This window comes from Chelonia mydas, chromosome 5 (assembly GCF_015237465.2).
Source record: "Chelonia mydas isolate rCheMyd1 chromosome 5, rCheMyd1.pri.v2, whole genome shotgun sequence".
Taxonomy (NCBI): Eukaryota; Metazoa; Chordata; order Testudines; family Cheloniidae; genus Chelonia; species Chelonia mydas.
The window spans coordinates 30834850-30855253 of record NC_051245.2 but is presented as its reverse complement, the minus strand read 5'-3'; the positions used below and the strand labels follow the sequence as shown (position 1 = coordinate 30855253).

The 20404-nt window shown below is 39.9% G+C and overlaps 1 protein-coding gene and 1 long non-coding RNA gene across 3 annotated transcripts in view; both read left to right on the top strand.

Annotated features, from left to right (window-relative positions):
- Nucleotides 1–20404, top strand: part of HCN1 (hyperpolarization activated cyclic nucleotide gated potassium channel 1) — a 302872-nt gene that overhangs the window by 41676 nt on the left and 240792 nt on the right. The window lies entirely within an intron of this gene.
- LOC122465965 lies at nucleotides 6014–19442 on the top strand. Its single transcript, XR_006291123.1, has 2 exons — nucleotides 6014–6100; nucleotides 19364–19442. It is a non-coding gene; the product is annotated as an uncharacterized LOC122465965 (long non-coding RNA).

Sequence of the window (20404 nt, the reverse complement as noted above, 5' to 3'; positions counted from 1 at the left end):
TTTTTTTGGCCATTCTGAAAACTGTGTGTTTGGGGGGAGGGGAGGACTTGCTTCATGTAGAAGAAAACATTTGTTTGACCGAAAAGGAAACATTGTTTTTGAGCTTTTAAAATGTTTTATTTTAAATAAAATATTAGTAAATTTCAAAATGAATGCTTCAAATTGTACAATTTTTATATACATATTCACATTTTAAAAATAACTAATTAGATAAAGTAAATGCCAACTATTCCTATATGCCCTTCATGACCATCATTACAATTATTGAACTTTCTTTTGGTGAAAAAATTATGATGCAAGCTTGAAACCAGGTGGAGAGAGTAGAGGTATATTTTAAAATGAATCTGTCTTCTTGAGCCTCAGAGAGACTTTGGGTGAGACTTCCCAGAGTGCCTTACTGAATTAGGAGAACAGTTCCTATTGTCTTTTAACCCAAAGTGATCAATTCCTTCTCCAGATAAAGGCATGAATTTTAGGATAGCCTTTCAAATGAGTGATAGTGTAAGAGTACACAACAGCAGTAGATAAGCAGCAACACGATGTAAGTCATGCATTGATGGATGCTAGTGAGAAAGGGGAGCAGTGAGTGTGGCCTGCCTATCCACCCCTCTACCCCTCCAAATGGATTGAGTTGTTTTCCTCCATTCCCTCAAAGCATTATTGTTCAGAGTTTGTGTATAATAATGTATTACATATCCAGTGCCATAGAGATGCATGACACTTTAACATATAGATAAAAATGAATTATCTGCCTGTGACAGAGTGCTGTTAGCAGCTATAAATTGAGCCCTTTGGAACCCAGCACCCTGGCCACTTAGAACACACAGGGCACTGGATGTAGTTGAATAAAAGGGACCGCTTGCACCTGTAGGAAGCCTGATGAGCTAATGAGGTAACTAGCTCACCAGCTGGATAGCTTTGAGAGAAGGCAAGCAATATAAAAGGGAGCAGGAAGGGGACTTCACATAGGAAGGGGGACTTCAGTTATGTTGTGATATACCTGGAGCATAAAGACATAGTGGTGGTACTCTGCTGGACAGCGTGTGCTGCTTAATTCACAAAGAGGGCTTACCAGCTAGGGTTTCCAGGAGCTGAAGGGGGAACCCATACACAATGCCCCAGAGATCGACTAAGAAAAGAAGAGGAGAAATTAGATGTCACTCAGATAGAATAATGTACAGGTGAGATTCATCAATGTGTGCAAAATAATCTTCCAAGGGAAGAAGTGGAAGTCTCATTGCTTGAAACAAAGCACTTATATATATGCTGTAGGGAATAAGTTGGCACTGGCAGGAGTAGGACTAGGTGACCTAATAGGCTTTTTCCGTCTCTGACTTCTGAGACTCAGATTTTTCCCTAACAACACTGCATGCTCCATTTTTGGCAAAAACTTTGGAGAGGATGAAAGCAGTATGAACTGAGGCCAACATTTTCAAACCTAGGTACTTTCAGTTAGGTGCCTAAATCCACTCTTAAATGCCTAGGGTGAGATTTTTAAAAAAGTGCCAGTGGTATTATTCATTTAGTGATTATTATTTATTAAAGTAGTCAGGCACAGATGCACACAGGTGCCTAGTGGGGTTTTTCAGAAGCCCTGATGTGCCTAACTCCCATTGATTTCAGTGGGATTTAGGCACATAGGTGCTGTTGAAAATCCCACTAAGTGTCTATGTGCATTTTTGGTTGCTTAACATGACCCAATGACTGGAAATTGAAGCTAGACCAATTCAGAATGGAAATAAGGCATATTTTTAACAAAGAGAGTAATTAACCATTGGGACAATTTACCCAGGGATGTGGTGGATTCTCCATCACAGGCAATTTTTACATCAAGATTGGATTTTTTTCTAAAAAATATACTTTAGGAATTATGTTGTGAAGTCCTATGGCCTGTGTTTTCTAGGAAGTCAGACTAGATGATCACAATGGTCACTTCTGGCCTTGGAATCTGTGAACCATAGGAGTACAAATTCTAGTGACTTTCAAAAGGACTTGTGCTCCTAAGTCACTTGGGGATAACATTTTCAAAGTCACTTAAATCCCATTTTCAAAAGTGACTTAGGCATTTTGAAAGCCAATAAGTCTTACGCTTCTGCTGTGGTTCTCAGGGTACCCAGGACTGAGTCACCTTGTTATCCTCCTGCAAGAGAAAGCCTTGTGTGTGCTTAACCAGATGTCAACTTCCTGACACTCCAGTCTAATAGTCACCCAATCTCCTCTGGGCAATGCCGGTTCTTACTTTGCTTGCAGCCCAATCTCTGTGCCCCTTTTGAAGCATCTGCCTGTAGGTTCAATCACTTATCCACTGAACACCCACAGTACTATCAAGTATGCTGTCCCCAAAGGAACAGAATACACACCAGCTTTAATGATTCAACTCAGGATTAGCTCCTTTTACATTACAACAGCACTAAGTTATATTTATAGTGAATAAATGTATGGTGGATTTTTTTTATCAAAGGTTAAGATTTAAGAGATAGAGTAAGTATAATGGAAACAGAAGGCATACATCTAAAACAAAATTATAAAGTTTAGTCTGCTTTTTAGGAATCGTGTTAACAGTCTAACCATTTGTCTAAAGAAGCTTATCTCACCCCAAATATCCTTTGCAGAGTTTCTAACCAAGGCTGATTTGGATTCTGTTTTCATGAATGTAAATGCACTGTCCGTTTATTTCTTTGATGAAAGATGAAGGGGTGTCTTCTTATACTCCCTAAAGTTCATTGGCTGCCCTGAGAGACGGGATAAACCCGTGTCGTTTAATCTCCAGTGTCTTGAATCTCTGTTGATTTTCCCTCCCCCATTAACTTGGATGTAAATAGGGTTTCCATTGTGTTGGCTCACAATGCTAAATTTACATCTGAAGTGAGATAGACAGGTGAGTATACATCTTTTGTCTGACAGAAACCTGTTTGTCAACACTGCCAGAATACAGATATTAGGAATATATATTAGCATACATACATAACTCTTTACATAGTACTTGCATATATATTTCATAATATATTAATGACCAGAGTGACCCTGGCATTCGTTTAAGACCACACATGACATCATTTATGGATAAATACTATGTAGGTATAGTGAGATAGGTGTAGCAAGTGCTAGGTATAGTGAGTTTGTCAGGCCTGTTAGGAGTTGCTGTTATGCAACATTGAACCCTTTGCCAGTAGGCACCAATGGGCCTCTCTGTCATAGGTCCTAAGTATCTAAGTCACTTTTGAAAATGGGACTTTGGCTATTAAATCTTCTAGATGCTTTTGAAACTTTAACTCTTAAGCACCTTTGAAACTCTTGTCCTAAGTACCTATATATAAATTTAGGAATCTAACTTGCATCCAGGTTTGAAATTTTTGTGCTAGGTCTGTAAACAGACCTTTCAATTGATTATGTATTTTTTCCTCTTTCTCAAATCCTGTCCACAAAAATGAGAGAGGGGAGAAATGTGATGGGGAACTTAACATTCTAAAACTGCCTTGATCTTAAAAACTGAAGGATTGATCAATAAAATGTTCAAACAATTCACAATATGACAAATAATGGTCAAATTCACTGCTGTTGTGCTGCCCAATTATTTTGCCTTTTGACCATTTCAAAAAAATTGTAAATTCCCAAGGCATGTGCTTTGAACCATAGTTATATAGCGGAAGCATTTCACACATTGTATAACATGAACATGATCTATCAGTCCAGAGGGGATCCATATTTATCAAATAAGGGAGCAAAGATAACCCCCCAAGGCAAACTCCAAAGTTACCAAAATGACTTTATCACCTTTCAGAACATCAGTTATTTGTCTAAAATCAGACAGCACAGGAATTGCTATGTCATATGAATTCAAATAGTACATTAATTTGCCATTCACTAGTGACTGAAATTCTGACACAAATTCTTGAAACTGGATAATTGGTCCCATCTAATAGTTAATGTGATTTAACATTAAAATGAGTTGGCAAGAGCCAGTACGTCTGTACTAATTCTTTTTATTTAGCTATTTAATGAAATGGTCTGGATAGTGATTAATTTTATGTTCATGGTATTGTTCTATGTGGCTTGCAATGGGAAGCATAAGTGAGAAACAGACTGGGAAGTTTTTTTGTGGCTTGTATCTCAATAACTTCCATGGAAATTTTATGACTTCCTGCAGAAATGCTCCTGAATGAATTACAGTAATTCATCACTCAACTGCCTCAAGTAAATGAAAACACTGAGGCACTATTTTCCCTTCTTTCTTCCATGGAGGAAGCTCATAAGTATTTCAAAAGACTATGCTACAATAGTGCTCCAGCACTAGCTACACTAATACCAATATATATTCTATACCTTAATAGAGTTGGAGAAAGGAACCATGCATTATTTTTTAATACAATGAATTTTATACTTACCTTATTTTTTCAATTGAATGTTAAAGGGGCACTATCAAGATGAGTGAATTTAGACACACTTTAACACTTACATATTAAAGTTTAATGATGTTTTTAATATTAGAGAAGCAGATTTTACTTTGTTTAAATTGCATTACAGGAACTAGAATAACCTATAATTGGTGTGTGTGTGTTTAACCAAGGTTTCATAACTTTAAATTATCTGGAAAGCCACATGTATAACTTATTTGTCCATGAAAATTATCAGCATGGAGATATTTAGTTCCTGATTTTCTATAGTCTTGTGCACAACTGCTTACACAAATGTATGCATATTTTCATGCCTAATTTGTGCATGCAATTACCATGAGTGTATATTCAGATTATTTAGAGTTCTATCTGATTACTGATTCATGCAAATACCTGATTAGTGTGTGGAGTCATAACACTTGTGTAATCTAGCTGCTTACCTTCATCATCAAAGTATCTGAGCAATTTGGGAGACTCACATTTTGAAAATCAGGGAGCAAAGTAGGGCAAATCAAGCAATTAAATGTGCCAAGTAGTTGCTGCTCACCTCACACACTCCAGGTTTCAATTTTGCATATAGCTCTGTTTTATAGAGACAAATTTTCAACTACTCTTCTACCTGGACTCCATTTTGTCACACACTATTGCACATGCACATACATATGCCTGCACTTTTAACCTGTTCATGTAAAATTAAAATACACTCAGATACACAAGTGTTAGGATTTGCACTCACAACAACAATTTGTCCCAATGAATATATGATTAATCTGTTAATCAGTGACTTAGCTAGTGTGGTTTATTTTATCATTGTTCTATATTTAATACTTCACACTCAACTTGGAACATGGATTAAGCTATATTTTTCTCCCACATCTTTCAAGAATATGTCATGTTATAGTCTCCGTTTAAACAATGATGGTTTTTTTAAAAAAAATTGTTTCAAATATAGGTCATGCCAGGAAACAGTACTTTATATGCAACATGCATTTTTCATTATATTCTTTGAAAAAAAGAAGCAGCCTCTGCCAAATGAGCAGTTCAGAGATTACTTTGGCACACTGAATCTTAGGGTTGCAGCTATTTCTACACAAGCTATTCATGCAGAGTGCCATGCAGTGGATTCATGAAGAGTGGCATGATGTGGCCAATCCTAGTGCATGGAGCTGCTCTTTCCATGTGTTCTGTTGATACTGCCAAAGTATAGATTGGGAAGGTGGGTCAAAGGCAGTATTACTAGCCTCAAACATTAAAAAAATCACAAGATTATCTTTCAAATCATGAGATTTTTTTTAAAAAATAATATATTCTGGATCTTTGTTTTCTGGATTTTGAGCCTTTAGGGTTCATGTTGTTCAAGTTTTTCTCTGCAACCAGGAGGGCTAGTGTGATGGGGTGTACTAGGCGCAGAGGCTGCCTGCTGGATGCCTCAGTGTCCTGCCACACCTGTGCCAGGAAGGGAGCAGTGGAGGTAAGTCCTCCAAGCAGCCTAGAGAGATTGCACATGAAGCAGCCAATCAGGAGGGGAGGCTGCAAGTGGCTAGCCAATCAGAGGGTTGCAGGCTAGTGTGAAAGGAGCTGCAGTGCAGCCAACAGTCAGTTCTTCACTGGAGCTTGAGGAGTTCAGCTGGTGCTCCTGGCTGGCTATAGGGAGCTGCAGCACCATGGATAGCTCAGTGCTGGCCTGAACACAGAAGAGCCCTGAGGTAAGGGTGAAGCATTGGTGAAGTCATGCAGGGCCACATTAACTCTCCTATGAGTCTGGGGCTATTAGATTTTGTGGGGCCCCTGTATACAAGTCTTTTTCCTGGGAGGGAGTGTGGAACAGGAGGGGGCTTGAGCAGGGGATTGGGGTGCAGGAGGGAGATTCTGATCTAGGGCAGGGGGTTGGGGTGAAGGAGGGTCTGCAAAGTGCAGGCTGTGGCTGGGAGGCGCTTACCACAGGCGGCTCCTGGCCAGTGGTGCAGCAGGGCTCAGGCAGGCTGCCTGCCTGTTATAGCTCCACATTGCTCCCAGAAGCAGCCAGCTGCTAGCATGTCTGTGTGGCCCCTGGGGGGGAGAAGGACAGTGTGTCTCTGTGCCCTGCTTGCAAGAGCTGCCCCTGTAGCTTCCATTGCCCAGTTCCTTTGGGGATGGTGCTGGGGGTGGGGGCAGCACACGGAACCACCCCCTACCCCTGCCAGGGGCTGCAGAGATGTAGTAGCAGCTGGCTGCTTCCGGGAGTGGCGTGGGGCCACTGCATGCAGGCAGTCTACCTGAGCGCCCTGCTGTGCCATGGGACTTTTAGTGGCCCAGAGTTGGAGATTGCTGCCTGTAATTTATTTTTGTGGGCCCCCATGAGATGGGGTCTTGAGCTGCAGCCCGTAAAGCCCCTGCCTTAATCCGGCCCTGGGACCATGGGGAAGTGGGCCCAGGGAACTAAAAGCAGTTTCATTGGAGGGACATGGCTGTTATGCTTAGGGTTACTGGGCTGGGTCCTGGAATAGTGGGTGAGCCTGGGTCCCCCCGATAGGCCACTGGAGAAGTGGCCTGCAATTGGACAGTGATAAACCTCCAGAAGGGGATCTATTTAGTAGCCAGCCAGAAAGTTGGGAGTGGAAGGGCCCCCAGAAGGCAAACCATTTCCTCCAGGGATATAATTAATATTCCAGTATCACAAACAAGATGGGTATATTTATGGCTCTTTTTGAAAGAGTAGCAATTCTGTGTTGCCAACTCTGACCATTTTATAGTGTCTCCTAGTATTTAGTGTGTGGGGTTCCCCCCCAGCCCCCTTAAGATCCCAGCTCCTGGACTGATGTGATATCAGAATAATTTTTGAAAGAGTTTCTGGGTGTAATGGCATGACACCTACCTCTTGTGAGCATCTCTTTTGGTTGGGATGTCTATAGTCACTGTTTATCTAGTTCCAAATCATCCCTTCCACTGAAACGCAGAGAAGAGAAAAGCCTACAGAAATCTCTCTTGCATAGAGGACAGGGGCCTGGAGAGTGTAACCTAAGACAAATCACCCTTCCTTCCTTCTTCCAATCCCATGGACTACCTCCATGAAAGTAATTTGCTTTATGGTTTGGATGAGTGAGGGAGGGGCAATTGGTAGGGCAGAAATTGGGAAACATCTGCTCTATAAATGCCATCCTTTGGCAAAACCACAAGTTTTTCTGTGGAAAAACGGCAGCAGGAATTAATGCTGTTCCTTTCAACTTTAACTCTTGTTCCGGGTCTTTAACGCCTCAGAGGGCAGGGATTAAAGTACAGATGGGAAGCCACTAGCCAGGATGGCTCCTGAGGAAGCCATGCTGCCAATGGGATGGCAGCCTACGAAGCAGAATAGAAATTCTGGTCCTCTCATGGTGCTCTGGGATTTTCCCATGATTCTAGAAGCATCTGTGCGGTTAGCTTCCTTCCCATTTGTGGGACAAGGAATTTGAATCTCCACCTCATCCAAGGGAAAATACATATCTCCAGAATCTGATTTTCATAAAGAAACTTCTCTTCTCACAGGTTTTTCCAAGGGAGGGGATGATTAGTCTCAAGCCAATTATGACTGAAAACATAAACAGCCTAAGATACTGCAGATATATCTACATGGGAGACCTTCCAGCAGCACAGCTGTACTGATGCAGCTGCGCTGCTGTAAGGTCTCCTGTGTAGCCACACTCCCCCGTTGTGTGAGGGCTCTCCCATCAGCATAACTTAACCACCCCCAATGAGCAGCGGTAGCTATGCTGGCAGGAGAACATCTCCAGTGTTTCTGTCGGTGTAATTTCTCGGTCAGGGATGTGTTTTTTTCACACCCCTGACTGACACAAGTGCTAGTGTAGACATCGCCTAAATGAGGGAGACTCTGACACTTCACAGTAGGGAAATTGTGACAGCTGTAAGTATTGAACGCTGTAATGGTACATTTTCATCTGGAATGCAGTGCTGCTCATATCTCATTTGTCAAAGCTAATACACTAGTAAATCCAGGTATCTGCCAAAAGAGTGGGTCAGATTCTCTTTGGTTTCTAGCTACAAGAGAACAAAATGTCGTTAGTAGACCTTTATTATAATGTTAGTCAAATAAGGAGTTATCACTTAAAACCTTGTTTTGTATCAATATAATTTCCATGCTGAAGAAGGACCCAGAGCAATGATTTCAGTAACATGCTCTACATCAATTCTGACATATCACAACTCTTGTCTTTAAGCAGGAGGCTTTGTTTTCCAAGATACTTCTGACAAAATCTTAAACGAAAAACCCAACAACAAAAAAGTGACTTAAAGGATACTGCAGAATTAATGTCTGGAGCCATTTTTTGTTTGTCAGTAATTTACAGAAGGTCATTTAAGTATATTCATACCTAAAATGAGGCACAAACCATGTGCATGAAGTGCTTCATCAACACAAATCATCATCATAAAGGTGATAAAAGCTACAATATGTTAAATACATTTTTGGGTCTGTGGTGTAATTCCCCACGATGTTCAGTTTAAAACAAAGTATCCAGCAAAGAGAGCAGTTAGGAATGTGTAGCAGTATCTATTCTGCTAATCAATAGGAAAAGCGTCCACATAAAATATTTGGAGGTGAAATGATGAAAATATTGCACAGTGAACACCTATTCTTGAGAATTGATATATACACACATTTCCCCCCATCAACTTGTGATTTAAAGGTTCTTGATATGGTAGACCAGCTAGGGAAGAAGGCAGCGGTCAGGTATATGGTCCTGCTCACTGAGGGTCCAGCAAAGCAGGCCATCTTCCTGTAGATACCAGTGAGATGTTTGCATGGGTGGGTGTTGCAAGTTTACCTTGCAAACGTGCCCCTGCCCAAGGACTCCAGACTGGGGAGTCTGTCTCCCAGAGATATTCTAGGTGAGTGGGGTTTGCAGGTGATCCACATGAGTAAAGCACAAGGAGCAAACACAGGTTCTGTTTGACAGGGAATTCAGAGATGAAATGTTTGTTAAAGTTTCTTCATTTGTGGGCTGAGTTTCGCTTTAGTAAGTAACAAAGCTCCAAACCCGGTGAAAACAAAGGGTTGTCAGTTTTAGGGTCCTAAGAAACAACACACACAAATCTACATGATGTAGTTTTATAAGAATATACTTTCAAAGTAAATCAAACATAATCCTCTGCATTCCCAGACTGGTATAAATGAATCCACTTAAGACTAAAGTTGACACTTAGTACTTAGTTAGTACTAATACAACTGGGCATTAAAAGTAAAAGGTCTCTAACTACAAGTGGAACACTGCTCCACATGCTGTGGGAATGCATGCACCCCGCCCCCCCCCCCCCCAGAAAAAACCTGACATGATTCTAGAAAAATATGCCCCTTGATTTTTATTCCAGAACTTCTTTAGAATACATAAAGAATAACTAGCTGGTGCAGAACAATCCTGAAGAAAACAGCTCTGCTTTCTAATCAGGGGACCTTTCAAAAAGAGAAATCTGTCCCTTTTGTGATCATAGTTTAATAATACACCAATGATGGTACCAAAAAGGTACCCATCAAGATTGGGGCCCTCACTATGTGAGGAACTGCACACTACATGCTAAAATGCCCCAAAGGGATCACAATCTAATTAAGTGAAGGAGTAAAAAACTTCAGACAGTCTCAAAAATAAATGACAGGCTTCCTGATTTCCAGTGTCCCTCCTTGAGTTTGTTTTCCCTTGAAAATCCAGTGTCCATTTGAATTAACTAGCCATAGTTATGATACAATCACAGAGGTCTCTTATTGATATGAGCAATCATTTAAGGTTAACCAAAATGAAAAACAAAGATCAACAATTTAACTCCATCTGACAAGTTAAGATAGAGGTCAAGTCCAGAATGCTTTCTCCCATTAGTGTTCAAAGGGAGACATGGCTTTGTGAGGCAATTTTTACTGATTTTCATGCAGTTTTCTTCCTTCGTTTGACTCATTCGTCTGTGTATCGAAATGGTCAGAATGCAGTTTTATGGAGAGAGAAATAGGTCAGCATTTTGCTGTATTTACGTTGACCTACTCCATGGCTGAAACTGTCTATAAACACATGAAAAACCTCTTCTCTTCGCCCTGCCTTGTAGTCCCTTTCTAATTTTCATGTAATTTGAACTAAAAGATGGTATTGAAGGGAAATCTCTCGCTGGAACAATATGATGTTGAGGAAACATAACAGCTAAATTGTGGCAGTGAAATGGAAGGGATTATTAGAAAGACGAGGCCAATATTCCAGGAGGCTACATGGTGTTTTTCTCTCTAAAATGTATTAAGATATTGCCCCAAAAGGAACTTTCCTGATCACAATTTACTCAGCAGCACACCCAAATGTCTTGAATTACTACAGATATTTTCACAAGGATGACCTGCTCTCTTTTTGAACAGTCTCTCTCCAACATATTAGGCTAAATGCTGGCTTTTCTTCAGCATCAGTCATATACAGATTGTCTTCTACTGTCGCTGATTTATTTTGCCCATGTCAAAACAAATCCAGCTTGTCATAAATGTTTGCATCTCCTTTGTCCTTTTTATAGTATCACATCTTAGTTACTGATTACAGATTCTAGTTCCTCATGAAGTTTTTTTCTTGGAAATATCCCCAATTAATATTAAAGTACTACACAACATGGGCATATTTATGGTTCTTTTTGAAAGAGTAGCCTGTGTTGCCAACTGTCATCATTTTATAGTGTCATGATATTTTGTGTGTTTTTTTTCTTAAGGTCCCAGCTTCTGGATTAATGTGACTATATCAGAATCACTTCTGAAAAAAATGTTTCAAGCTGTAACGGCCTCCACCTCTCACAAGCGCCCCTTTTGGGTGACTGTACCTAAATTGAATTGTTCTACTACAATTGTGAAAATGATGAGACATCACTTATGCAGTATACCACTTGATTATAGGTTTCATAGCTTGAAATACATGTTCCATCACAACATAAGATTATGTGAGAACAGAAATGTAATTGAGTGGAAGGGGTCCTGTTCCCTCCACTTGATAAGCTGGAAGGTTAAAACCCTTGCTTAAGTGTTGTGTGTCACAATGAAAAGATCACAGCATGCTTCTTTTGTGTTGTATGGTACCTTCTCCTTTTTCATATTGTAGGCTCTTTGGGTCATGGCTCTGTTACTCATTAAAAAGTTTATGCATTGTTCAGAACCATGTGAACTTTTGATACTATAACTGTGTACTGAACAGCCGAAGCCTTTATCCAAACCTGTACTAACTCCAGGGCTAAAGGACGCTGGATCCAAACTAGCGTCTCTTTACAACTAGTAAAGTAAGGAGAGTGTAATGTTGTAAGGAGAGTGGTCACTTTGGATAGGCTATTACCAGCAGGAGAGTGAGTTTGTGTGTGTGGTTTTTGGAGGGGGGTGAGGGGGTGAGAGAACCTGGATTTCTGCAGGAAATGGCCCACCTTGATTACCATACACATTGCGAAAAGAGTGGTCACTTTGGATGGGCTATTACCAGCAAGAGAGTGAGTTTGTCTGTGCGGGGGCGGAGGGTGAGAAAACCTGGATTTGTGCTGGAAATGGCCCATCTTGATGATCACTTTAGATAAGCTATTACCAGCAGGAGAGTGGGGTGGGAGGAGGTATTGTTTCATGGTGTCTGTGTATATAATAATGATATTCTGCAATTTCCACAGTATGCATCCGATGAAGTGAGCTGTAGCTCACGAAAGCTCATGCTCAAATAAATTGGTTAGTCTCTAAGGTGCCACAAGTACTCCTTTTCTTTTTACAACTAGAGTTTTCCCTCTCTTAAGCCAACCTTAACGGATAATTTGTAATACTGATTCAAGGTGTTACACTTAAATGAATTTTTTTTAAGAAAGGTCACATTATGTTAAAATAGTGGTTCCCACCTTTTAGCAATTATAGCCAAATGCAATAGTGGGTGACTAGAACGACAAGAATTAGGGAAGGGCCAATAGTGTTTTGTGATCATCATCGTTGCTGTATAATTTGAGAGTTCACAAGTGAAATTTTTTTTTAAAGAATCTTAGTGTAAATAGGGCAAAACAACTTTGTACTGTCAGAGCAGTGTAAAGTGTCCACTTTAAAGTCACTTTTTACTATATCTGGGCAAAAACTTTTGCACAGAACTTTTAAGTGTAAAATGCAGATTCGGTGACATCAAAATATTTTGCAAACAGTCAATCAAAATGAAACTTTTGTCTAATCCAAAACCATTTTTTGACTTTTTGATTCGCTGAAAATTTAGAAAGTTTGTTTGCAGTTTGACCTCAAATAATCTTTCCCAGTTTTTCAGAACTGCCAGCAAACCAAAGAAAGTTGTTTGCACCGTTTTACTCTTCACTGGCAGAACAGTGAAAAGTGGCCTTAGAAAGTCTCAGCTTAATTTTTATTTATACTAACAAATGTAGTACAAAGTATATAATGTAGCTAGTCACATATGACATTAACAGAAATAAGTTAACTTAACATTAGAAATGTTAATCTACCTATTAAAGTTAAATTAATAACTTGTAGAATAATTATAGTTTTTATGTACTGCTGTAAAGTTGAGACATTTAATTGAAAGGTTCTCTGAAATACTTATCCTTTTGGCAGTGTTTGCTGTTCATAATTTTTTTTAATTACCAACTTATTTCTAAATTCCTCCTGATTTTAAGTGTATTCTTAATATCACACAACTCTCAAGGAAGTAGAGAGATACTGGACCAAACTAAACCCTGGTGTAACTAGTCAGTGGTTTAATATGATCCATTAATCATATCTAAGTTATCATTGCAACAAATGGGCTAAAGTCATAGAATTCTTCTATATCAGAGGTTTCAACCTTAAGTTTGGGACTGGCCTGTAGTTCATATTGATCATTGAGTTCAATGGGGCTACTTGTGAATGCAACACTGCTCATCTACATAAGTTTGCTGGTTTTGAACCTCACACTGCAATCTCCTCAGGGCAGGGACCATCATGGGTAAGATCCTGTGCACGAGGTGCAGCACAGGAATAGTGACCAGGAGCAGGGAGAATGGCACGCAGATGGCTTTGAGACACCTTTGTGCCCACCTATTCCTGGGCTCTTCTGTGGGTTGGAGCAGTTGCTGACATAAACTAGACTTCCCTGGGGGCCTGTCTAACTTACAGCAGTCTCCCTAATCTTCCCTATGGTCTGCAGCACTGCCTGGAATTTCCTTAGTACTATATGCTTCAGCCCCAGCTCTCTCCTCGGAGGCTAGTGTGGGTGTCTTTAGGAGGCAGCCTTATAGCTGTATCCCTCAGTTCCTATGCCACATAAACCTTCCCCTGGCCAGTTCTGGAACTTCTGGGCCCCTTTAGGCCATTGAAGTCCTCTTACCTGAAATAAAGGTGGTGGACAAGGCTGAAGATCTCTCCCCATGTCTACAGCACATACCACACTTTTTTTGATACTTGAAGAATGATATAACTAAGTTGTTATGAAGTGCTGATTGTCTAAAAATTAAGTCATTATCACTAGATTTGTAGTTTCTCTCCCCCCCACACACACTTTTGTTGCTAGAATTGTTTATGTGCTCAAGTTCAAAACAAATGACAATTTAACAAAATTGCCCTTTAACTACTCTGGCTATTTCTCTCAAACTGTTTGCAGATTTTAGCTTTAAGGGCATGCTTGTGCATAGAAGAAAAAGATGTAAATGGCATTTGGGGGCTTAGAGAAAAATGGAAAGGAAGCTCACAGAATATTTCCTTGTAATGTGCCAAGTTCTGCAGTTTCATCAGTGCAACTCAAATGAATCACTGAAGTGGCACCAGTGTAAATTATATAATGGACAAAATTCTTCTCTATAAAACCTTATTTCTCCTAGTTCAGGGGTTCCCAAACTTGGTTTGTGGCCTGTTCAGGGTAAGCCCCTGGCCGGCTTCGAGATGCTTTGTTTACCTGAACGTCTGCAGGTACAGCCACTCACAGCTCCCAGTGGCCATGGTTTGCCGTTCCCGGCCAATGGGAGCTGCAGGAAGTGGTGGCCCGGCATGCGCCGCTTCCCGCAGCTCTCATTGGCCAAGAACAGCAAACCGTGGCTGCTGTGAGCGGCCGTACCTACAGACGTTCAGGTAAACAAAGCATCTCGTGGCCCTCCCCAGGGGCTTACCCTGAACAAGCCACAAACCAAGTTTGGGAAAGCTTTGCCACCCTGCATTCATCTGCTGGGAATGGAGAAGAGGGAGATGTCTATTGAAAAGCTTTTCCAAATATGGCAAGAAGATGAAACACCTTTTTAGGATATGACTTTTAAGTTCCTGTTTTTAAATCAAGTAGGTAACTGGTGAGGTCTGCCCCAGTTCTCAAATAATGCTAGAGAAGTTTGCTGGAATGTTGCTGTGTCTCATATTGTACTCTGACTTTTCTCAGATAACCTGTAAGGTGGCTGACTTAGAGTAATTAAATAGCTGGTCTTCCTAACTGTTTCCCTGGATAGGCCAAATGTACATACCTGTAGGACTAATATCATATTCATGTACCATCCTTTAGCATCTTATTTTTGTCTGGGGAGTAGGGAAGAGTAGATACGGCAGAGGGCGAGAACCTTTTAGGTCACTGCCATGCTATCTAAGTAGCTCACAACCGAGTGTGCCGATCTCAGGTCAAACTGTCAGAAAACTGGGCAGACACTCCAAACTGGTGGTATACTCTCTAATTCGATTTCACCAAGACAGGAGTACACATTTGTTACTAACAACTATATTAGTCTTACCATGAACTTATACACTGTTATAAACAGCTCCTTTAAGCTCTCCAGTGCATCTTGCCACCCGACAAACTAGTCTTGTGATGAAAGATTAAAACCAAAAATCCTCACATTAGGTTACTTCCAGTCCCAAAGGATTGATCCATTACCCCCAGGTCAATGAATAGCATGGTTTTTTGGCATAAGAGCGAGACTGACAGCCAATTTCTTTAGTTAATGTAACTAAAGATTTATTAGCTAAGAAAGGAGTTAGAGAGGTTAAAGCAGGTAAAATACATTAACAGGTGAATCCATGTTTGTAAGTCCAAAGTGGTAGCAGAGATGTAGTAGTCTGCTAGTTTTCCATAAATCTCTCAGGGCTACACAAAATAATGTTGGGGATCTCTGTCTTGCAGAAGGAAGCTCCCTGAAAGTGTCCAAACAGATCAGAAATACAGGATTATTCCCTGGCTCAATTCTTAATGCTTTCTGGGGAAGACAGCTATCTGGCAAGTGTTTCCATCACAACATGGGTTTTTCCTCTGACTAAATGCAGACTGGGTCTGCGGATTTCCCATTGTTGAACACAATGACCCATGCTTTGAAGTTAGCATGCTGCTTCATTTAGAGTTCCAAGGCTCTGATCCTGTTTGATGGGGAATCCAATTAGAGATATAAACAATGCATTTAGTTACAGCAATCCAAAACACTTTCATTAAATTTAATGCAATTTACACATCAAGTAAATTCTTCCTAACATACACTTTTGACCTAGGGTTGATTAAGTACAGGGTATACATAATGTAATGTGATAGTAAACAGGTTGCAGGTAAGTGAAGACAATAACATTAACATTTATTTGATATTCACGCACAAGTGAATTGGCCTATGGCTTTGATTTGAGCTGGTTTGTGAGCATCACGCTGAGCTGGTTTATCCACATCAGTCACTCACACTATTGACACACTTGTGTGGTGGAAAGAGCAATTAAAAATCCTTTTGACATACAAACAGGTTTCAAATTCACCAAATTTTGCATGTTAGTAGTTTATAGTCCATCTACATTTAAATGCTCTTCTGAAAGATGTTACTTTTTTAAAACTAGTCATTAAAGTGTAGTATTTCTGGCGATTGGCAATGCACATTTTATTATACCAAACTTAAAACATGTCCTCAGTCTGAGCCATTAATACGATGTCTGTGAAGGAGTTTGGTGACAACCTCCTGATTCAAAGTAGGATGGGATAAGCTACCAGTAATTTTGGGGGTGGGGAAGGAGACAAATGGGGGTCTAATCCTAATCATTATAGGACTGGAAGGGACCTCAAGAGGTCATCTAGTCCAGTCCTCTGCACTCATGGCAGGATGAAGTATTATCTAACACCTGACAGGTGTCTGTCTAACCTGCTCTTTATGAAATCTCCATCATTGGAGATTTTAATCTCCATGGGCAATGTATTCCACTGCTCAACCACCCTGACAGGAAGATTTTCCTAATGTCCAACCTAAACTGCCCTTGGTGCAATTTAAGCCCATTGTTTCTTGTCCTATCCTCCAAGGTTAAGGAGAACAATTTTTCTCCCCTCTCCTTGTAAGAACTTTTTATTTATTTGGAAACTTATGTACCCCCTCAGTCTTCTCCATACTGAAAACATTGGGTTTGTTTAACCTTCCCTTGTAGGTTATGTTTTCTAGACTGTTATTTTTTTATTCTTCTCTGGACTTTCTCCAATTTGTCCACATTTACTGAAACATGGTGCCCAGAACTGGACCCAGTACTCCAGTTGAGGCCTCATCAGTGCAAGTAGAGGGGAAGAATTACTTCTCATGTCTTGCTTATAATACTCCTGCTAATACATCCCAGAATGTTTGTTGCCAAAAAAAAGTGTTATGCTGCTGACTCATATTTAGCCTTTGATCCACTATGACCCCCAGATCTTTCTGCAGTACTCCTTCCTAGGCAGTCATTTCCCACTTTGTATGTGTGCAACTGATTGCTCCTTCGTAAATGGAGTCCTTTGCATTTGTCCGTATTAAATTTCATCCTATGTACTTCAGACCATTTCTCCAGTTTGTCCCGATGACTTTGAATTTTAATCCTATCCTCGAAAGTACTTGCAACCCCTCCCAGCTTTGTATCATCTGCAAACTCTCTATGCCATTATCTAAATCCTTGATGAAGATATTGAACAGAACTGGACCCAGGACTGATCCCTGCAGGACCGCACTTGATAGGCCATTCAAGCATGAGTGTGAACCTCAGTTACTCTCTGGGAATGGTTTTCAAACTGGTTGTGCACCCACTTTATAGAAGCTCAAGTTAGGTTGTATTTCCCTAGTTTGTTTATGAGAAGGTCATGCAAGACAGTATCCAAAGCCTAAATAAAGTCAAGATAACACACATACAGTTTTCCCCCCTAACCACAAGGCTTGTTACCCTGTTGAAGGGTACAGAGAATACAGATCTGCTGCCCCAAATAACTAATCACCATAACAAATAGCAATGAGGCAAATTGGCTCAGCAAAATGTGAGTACTATGCTCAAAGGCCTGGGGTTGAGTCAGAATTCTGCAATTTGTACCTCTTCATAATCATGCTTCAGAGGGTTTTTTTACTATATATGGTATTCTAAATGTGTCTTTGGCCTAAATACCATACATCAGTGACATTATCCACGGGCTTCCTGATATTAGTTTGTAGGACTCTATGACTTTCTGAGTTAATGACAGATCACAACACTAGTACTGGCTGCTATCTTGTATTAATACAAGTGAATATTTTCCCTCATTGTGTACAGTTGTAGCCTTCAAATCCAGTTCATAGAATAAGTTGACCTCAATATTATTAAGCATTCCTCCTTGGTATGTGTGAACATATTTACAGTTTTTATTTAGGCCAAAATTTTAAAAAGTAACCTTTGATTTTTGGTTGCCTAATTTGGCACACCTTGAGCCTGACTCTGCAGAGGTACCAAAGACCAGCTGTTCCCAGCATTTCTTGACAGAAGCTGGAATTTAATGGAACCCAAACTCTGTCCGCTGGATTTGGTATGACTGTAGTTTTAGTCCAGTAGCCTAGTACAGGTCCTGAGAGAGGCACTTCTGCTATGTAGTAGCCCAAAGAATGAACAGAAGTACAAAGAGGAGAGTCCACACCAAGTGAGCAAGTAGCCCAGATTAAAAAAAAAAAATCTAAACAGTAGCTTTACATGCAATTATTTTACCATCACAAATAAGTAAGCAATAAATAACCCAAAATCTCACTGATCCTGGCACTATTACAGGACAAGTTTTTTTGTCCAACAGTGAACCATTTTTGAACAGTATATCCAACATATAAATTGTCAAACATGTTCTGCTTGAAATCAGTCATGCAGGTTATTGTGTTCAACCTCTCTTTTTGGGTGGCAGAGGACGGGAGAGGGAATTGTAATGAATGAGGAAAATTCCACTCCTAAATTAGGATTGAATTCTCTTATCCCTAAACCAATAGTTTTCAGAGTAGCAGCCGTGTTAGTCTGTATTCGCAAAAAGAAAACAAGTATTTGTGGCACCTTAGAGACTAACCAATTTATTTGAGCATAAGCTTTCGTGAGCTACAGCTCAAATAAATTGGTTAGTCTCTAGGGTGCCACAAGTACTCGTTTTCTTTAAACCAGTAGTGAGGTTCATACTATTGTCTGGGTTTGCCATACAAGAGCCCATTTCTGTGATAGCGATACTAATGTTTACACTTGTGTAGGAATAGTACTAGCAGCACACACAAAGTGGTATGCTGCTCTTGTATTTGTTTTGGCTATGGTAACTCTGGGGATGGTAGGATAATCAGAGGATTATGAGTAGAGATGCACAAGAACTTATTTTGGGATCTTACTTAAAAATCCCAATATAAAATAGAAACTGAGTTCAGGAACTTTCTGAATCAATAGTTCCATTTTGTACACCTTGATGGATTTTACTCCTCTTGGGTCCCAAGTCCTTGATCCTTGCCAGTTGCCCCATTTGTGTCTACTTGCATCAGTGACAAGATGTGGAAGCAGTTGCTCTTAGGATATCTGAACTGGCATAATGATAAATGTTAGTATGGACAGACTGTAAGACAGTCCTACTGCTGTTTGCTATGAAAATGGTGAGTGCCAGTGAACATATAACTGACTGTGCAAAGTGACCAGCCTTCTTGATATTGCATATCATGAAATTTATATTTAAAATGAGGCCTTCAGATATTCTCAAATCAATATTGAGATTGGTTTAACCAGTGTTTCATGTGTTCTGTACAACTAATGCACAAATTCTGTTTATATAATTCAGGGTAAAGAAGTGGAGTAGAAGATGTAAATGTAGTTTCAGGATCAGAGTAGATAACATCTTCCTCCATTAGCCAAAGGCTGAAAAGAATCTGGAGACTCACTTCAACCTGTGTTTTTTGGAAGACATGTCTTGTCATAAAAATAAGAATTATTACAAGATTTAGTGCCACAATGCTCACAGCTATTTATACTGTTATGTTTCCCTTGTTCATCTTTGGTTTCATCTGACATCTATTTCAATTGTTGCCTTTTTATTTTATATCACATGTAACACACAGTAGGGTCAAAACAATGACATTAAAATGTAAAATTGAAACATTTAGTTCTGAAAATGTTGAAACAGGATTTCTTGCCATTGTTAGAGCTCTCCCCCCTGCTTTTTCTCCAAAACAAGATTTTGGTGAAATCCATGCAGTTTCAGTGTTTTTTACTTTAGTGGAATAGCATTCTCCAATGGAAAATGGTTCCACCATATATTTTTCTGATCACCTCTACTCCTCAGTCACGGAAATGGACATAAGCCACAGGAGGTTCTTTGGTTTGTTTGTGCACAGAGATGGGGTTAGCATGTGTTTGCTTAAATGTCTCATTTTCAGGAACAAAAAATGATTACAGGGTCTGGAAAAATTATGATGCTCTTAGTCCTTTACCTTTCAATTGATGCATACCTTACTAAAGACATTACTTTCTGGTGAAAGACCTGATGTCATCTTTGCTCATTGCTAGAGTAAGAAATTAAGAATATTGGAAGAGACTGAAATTAATCATAAAGATGGTATTTGAAGAGGAGTCCCGATTAATTTTTATATGCTACTATGTCTATAAAAGGTCCAAGAAGATTCTTGCTAATCAGTGGAGATCTGATGGAGATATTATTATACTGGATGGTGTTGTGATTTCCTGTTTGGAAAGAACTCAGCCATGAGTGGAGAAATGACTTTTTTCTCTGACCTGTCACACCTTTTCTTTTGAGTTGTGGAGGTTTTCCCTTTCTAATTTAGTTTAATTAGCCCCTCTAAATATCAGCCAAGATGGGTATCTG